Source organism: Protopterus annectens, chromosome 16.part0 (genome assembly GCF_019279795.1).
Source record: "Protopterus annectens isolate FY-2018-M chromosome 16.part0, PAN1.0, whole genome shotgun sequence".
NCBI lineage: Eukaryota > Metazoa > Chordata > Ceratodontiformes > Protopteridae > Protopterus > Protopterus annectens.
The window spans coordinates 342167468-342173467 of record NC_056750.1 but is presented as its reverse complement, the minus strand read 5'-3'; the positions used below and the strand labels follow the sequence as shown (position 1 = coordinate 342173467).

The window sequence follows — 6000 nt, the reverse complement described above, 5'->3', positions numbered from 1 at the left end:
GAGTTGCTGTGGGGGTTAGTGCCTTGATTTTGCATTTCCACGCTGCCTCATTGGCTAACCTTTGCTGTTTTTCCCTCTAGGTTCAAAGGTTTAGTAACATTGTCTGGCTTTGTCCTAAAAACTAAATGATACTGAATAAAAAAAAAAAAAAAGTAATACAGTGAAAGAATGAAGTGGGTGAATGATCTGTCATTACTTATTAAAGAACAAAAGTGAGTATGAAAAGAGCCCCAGTCCCTTCCATGCTTCAGGCAGTTAAAATCATCTTTTGCAAGACTCAGGCTTACAGCAACGTTAGAATGCCAGTTAATATTTCAGTGGACCTCTGGAAAATAACACCTCCGCCCTTTGTCCTTCAATGAAGGATTCTCTAGCTAGTTTGAATATAGCAAATCTGCCTCTAAAAGTTGTGGACCTAAGTAATGTTACTACCTAGTAAAAACTGCCAGGGGGTTCAAAAAGCAGTAAGTTTGGTCCATGGTGAGGCATAGAAAATATGAAATGTATCTTAAAAATATCTCATGCCTCGCCATAACTTGGTAACATGGGCTAATGTAAAATCAAAAGCACATGCAGCCGTAGTGGTCTCTTTGGCACAGAGGGATAAAAGACCTAACTGTGATACCAGTGAGTTGAATTAAAGTAGCAGGCTAGGGTGCTTGATGACTTTGCTAGAAGATGTACAGAGAGTAGCTAATACTAATTCTCCAATTTGGGATAAGGGAATCCAAGTGGATGTATTTTTCTATATGGGTTACTTCAAATGGTTTGGATCCCTTCAAATCCTACATTGCTATATTTTCTTTCTCAGATTTTATTATTACAGAAATTGATTGCTCACAAAGATAACACCTAGCTACTACTTTTAATTTTCATCAAAGTTCTGGTTCTGTCATTAGCATCTTTTTAAACATGTGTGCGGCCATCCTCATTGGCTTAGAGGAATAAATCCCTGACTGGGACACAGTTGATCAGAGTTTGATTAGCAGCTCGGCACCAATTTGAACTGGGATAGAGAAGAGGATCGACTAGGCTTAACATGCTGCTGGTGTGTGTGTGTGGGGGGGTGGGGGGGTAGCATGTGTCCTTGAACATTCCCTTTGGTTGAAGTTCTGATGGCGAGCGTGGCTCAAAAAGGTGTAGGCAGAGTGCATTGCACATCAAAACTTCAGCATGCTACACTTGACATGCACAGGAGGGGATTAGAGTTTATTGGAAAAAATTATTTCCTGTGAGCATGGATAATGGTGCACTTCCTGGGGATGAGGCATAAATTAGCCAGGAAACAAGTATGCCGTGAGGCTGCCACCCAGGGAGAATAAATCGGTCTGTGGAACAGCTAAGAGATCAAGCTTTAATGAGTTGGCATGGAAGAATAGGACAGAAAAAAGTGTGAAGCCTTTTTGATATTACCTTCCTAATTAAATTTGCCTTTCTTGGAATTTGTACTTTGTTAGGATAGTGTGTAACTGTTATTTATGCCTTGTAGGAAAACACTTCCTTCTCCTGTGGTTTAACTCAATCCTTAGGATGTTTTTTTCCCTATAATATAGTTCCAGTATTGTGTAAGTACCAGAGACCTGCTTGTACTTTATAAAACTTTCATTTCCTTGCATTGTAATCAAAGGAAAGGAAAGCCCATCCACTTTTTTAAGCTTAATTTCTCACATACTTTGCAGAGGAATTTGTTTTCATCTACAGGACATATCACACAGACAGAAATCTGAAGTTTACCTTGCATGGTACTACTGATGATCTTATACAGGCAATTAGTCCTGCTTATATCAGGAGCTCAGCAGCTACAATAAAAAAGACAGAGGAGTAAAACTGTTTTCCACTGTCTTTATTACAGAATGGAAGACAACTTACACTGATTCACAGCTGCTTCCAATGTAACCTCATAGCAAAACAAAGCAAAACTGAGGAGGCATGCTATGTGTGTGTGTGTATAATATATATATATATATATATATATATATATATATATATATGAAAGCAGTCACTTAAAATACATGACCATGGCCATCTGAACTTCTGATTTCATCTCAATCTAACATCAGAGGGATGCCCAGGCAGTGGCTTTTTTCTTTGGGGGAGGGTAGGGGAGGCAGGCAATATTCCCAGAAACGATTTGTGTGTCCTTACAACAAATGTATTGTTACTTTATTGTGAATTACTATTTTGTCAGCTTTAAACATTAACCATTGCCTATAAATTATGTCTTTCTTGAAAGAAAAAAAGTAAGACTGAAATTATTTTCTGAGTCATGATTTTGTTTCAGGCCATCATTGGATTAAAAGGTGCAACACTGAATTTATTTCCTTAATTGCAGTTTCTGTTCAAGCTCTCATTGGAGGAAATGGTTGTATAAAAAGAAAAAAATAAAGTAAAATGCATTTCAGAGCATATAGAAAATCATGAATTCTTGAAAAAGCTAAAGAGTAAGGCAAAATGTGAAAAAAGAGTAAGGCAAAATGTGAAAAAAAGAAAAAAAAAGTAAAGTGCATAATGTGGAGAGTGGGGGGGGTGGAGCAAATGGGAGTCCACGGGATGTGTGTGTGTGGGGGGGTGCAGTGTTTAGGGCACCATTTCACTTAAATCCAGCCCCATATATAGAGTTGCTGTAATGTATCATTGCTAGAACAAATTGCCAGTAACTGTGAATGTCTTTCTGTGAGATGGGCCAACATAGTGTGGTACACAGGCCTCTCATAATGTAACAGCACTGTAACTACAGTTCAGTCTATATTTACTATCTCCAAAACACTACAGCATGAACTAAAAGGTTGTATAAGAGGGGTGGCAGTAACGGGGTGATATTGTAAGTGTCAAAGGGGCCTCCAACTTGACATTTGCTGGGGGCCCCCTAAAATGGGCCCTGAATACTTGTATTATTATCAAGGTGTTTTCTACAATCGTTTATGCACCCCTCCCCCCAAAAAATCTTCCCACTGCAGGGACTGGGAAATAGAATTATTTTCCAGTCCCTTAATTTTACTGTAATTATCATGGAGTCAGGTTTTTAGAAGAGTGATTTTCCTGTTCTTTAACATGTCATTATATGTGAAGAATAACAAGATAGAAATATAAAGCTGCAAGACATCTTTGCCTCAGAAAAAAAGTTATCCAATGTTAAGGAGTAGAAAATTGGTCATGTTTTGTTTTGAAACTTCCTTAGTAATGGGAAACAAGAGCATAGCATTCGTTATAAAACCAGTAAAAATAAAGCATTTTCTACAACATTCAGGTAAAAAAAATAAAGGAAAAACTTTCCAGTTCAGACACTTGGGAACAGAGTGCAGTGACAGTTGTGTTACCTCAGAAATAATTTAGGGGGAGGGGACTATCAATTCATCTTGGAGTACAAAAGGTTATTTTGAACAAAGGACTGCAATTTACTTTTTTGGTTGCATCTGTACAACTCCTTATGTAAAACAAGCTCTGAGACCAACATAAATGAGGATCATTCTAGGGAAAAAAAAGCAACAGTCCTGTTACATAAAGTATATAAGATGACATTGACTGGCATTAATCTTATATGTCAGTGGGATGGGAATACACCACTACTGCCTTACATGACCTATATAAAGCAGACTTGAAATGGATTATGGGAGAGAGAGAGAGGATTGGAGAAAAGCAAGATCACATTTTTTATGTTAAGCCCCTTTGGCAGCTGTTTGTGGAAAAACGTATTAATTTAATTAAATTAATGAACATATTATCGGGTGGCGAAATAGTGCAGCGGTTAGCATTGTTGCCTCACAGCAAGAGGTTCTTTGGTTCGATTCTTGGCTGGAGTGCCTTCTTTGTGGTGTCTGCATGTCCTCCCTGCATTTGCATGGGTTTCCTCTGGGTGCTCCAGTTTCCTTTCACATCACAAAGACATGTGTATGGAGCATTTCTTCCTGGACCTCTGCTGAAAGTGGGCTGTGTCCCAGTCGGACTTTCCCAGTAAAAAGTAAATAAATAGTAAAATTCTATAAGAAGAATTGCAAGTGATTTTAAGATGTTAAAATAGCTCAGAAAACAGACAGTGAAAAAATAGATGTTTTTATTTCTAAGGTGGAGTTTTCCTTTAAGGTAGCTGTTGAGATAAACATCGGTCAGTCATTCAACCTTCATGTAGTCTTTTTTATTTCTATAAAGCGAATATTTGCTGCAAATTTATAGAAGTCCACAGATAGAACCATATCTTTAAGAAATATTGAGAAGAAATTGCATCTTCCTTTAACAAAAACTAGGTTTTTGAAATTTCCAGAATTATTTTATCCAGATGGCTGTTATTGTATTGAAATTCTGTTACGAAAAAGACAGTAAATTTTGCTGTCAGTACCCTAGAGTTTTTTCTTATAGGACAGTGACTTCATCTCTGGCATTTTTCAAAATTATCTTTGTGGGACTGCTGTGTGGGCTTCACTAGATACTTTCACAAGACACTAAGTTGAATGTGATCATTAAGGCTAGATTTTTCCTTGTGACAACAGTTCCCATGAAGGTGATCACCCAAGATAAGACTGGGATGGTGTCATACTGCTGCTGACAGTGGACTACATATCAGATATGAAAGTTTTATGTACTTAACCATAACAGTAAGAGCTGGATAAGCATTCCACCTATATCAGCATACCCACCGTCCCCCTGGACTCTTGCTGACATTATCTAGAGGTCATTATGATTATAATTTTGTTTCTACCTTGGAGAATAACTAAGATATGGAGAGGAACTTATTTTCACAGAGCATTATTTGTGTATTAAAATAAAAAGGCTAGTAGCCTGGGAAAATTTTAGATACTAGGTTGCCTGATTGTGAGAGGCATTAGTCCTACTGTGGACGATGAGGGACTTTCTCTCCTGACTTATTGTTGTGGCAGGTGTTACAGATGGATGGCTCTGGACTTTACCTCTTGTACTGCTATTAGTGTGTAATGTATAACAGAACCAGATGTTTTGTAGTTTGAATCCCAACAATGGTGCAAATGAATATGCAAAGGATAATTGTAATTTGTAAATGTGCAGTGCTACCTTGGAGGTGTAGGGCCTGCCACACCCCACTGAACTTTGCACTGTCCGGAATCATTGGCCCCCTCAGGGTTTTGCCTCCCCTCAGACAGAGCTTGCTGCCTTTTTTTTTAGTAAAGTGTTTACCACTATTAATTAAAACCTGACTAAAAGTATTTTACATACACTTTGACAGTATTTTCCAGAGTTGGATGGTAAATGGCAACTTTGCTGGATCAATGCCCTCCCTTCTAGAGTTTATGGTTACTAGTACCACAGGTTAGTCAGAATTAAGAAAACAGTAGCACACAATGTTTTTCTTAAACAAACCTTTAAATATTTAAATTGTAACAGTTAGCTTTGAGAAGTTACTGTTCATAGGGTAGATACCATACAGTCACAGGTTCCAGTAAAATGCCTAAATCTCTAAGTTAATAAGCAAAAAATCTTCCACAAGCATTTAAAGTTGGATAATATAACGCGCTTTACTTGAAACAAATTAGTTCAAGCCTTTTCTTTTCAGATAGATGTGCAACCAGTAGAGAACTTGCACAGGAGATTGAGAATAAAACTTTCAGATGGATGATGGTCAGAAAAATCTTTCTAGCATCTGAACTAGGAGCTGTATGCTTCTGTCTGAAGATGTATGGTGTTCTTCTTTGCTCTAGCTTTCAAGTCCAAATCAAAATTCTTAGAATTCTTTTAAGCAGTATCATTTTGAGCTCTGTCTCCATGGTTTCCTTAAGCAGCAAATTATCTAATTTTCGTAACATTAAATTAACAGGCATTCCCTGCATTCTTGACCCACCAAACAGGATTCCCTGTCAGTTTTGATTGAATTTTAGATGTTTTTGTGTTTCCATAGATGTGTATTTTTGGGGTTGAGGAAGCGATTCCCAATAAGTTGTTGTCCGAAGAAGGCATTGTTGTCATCATCATCATCATGTGACTTAACTTCAGTAGTTTCTAAAAACATCAGACTTGCACCACAGATATTTTTGC

At 37.6% G+C, this 6000-nt stretch overlaps 1 protein-coding gene across 8 annotated transcripts in view; it reads left to right on the top strand.

Moving 5' to 3' along the window:
- Positions 1–6000, top strand: part of LOC122790302 (TBCC domain-containing protein 1-like) — a 563587-nt gene that overhangs the window by 186579 nt on the left and 371008 nt on the right. The window lies entirely within an intron of this gene.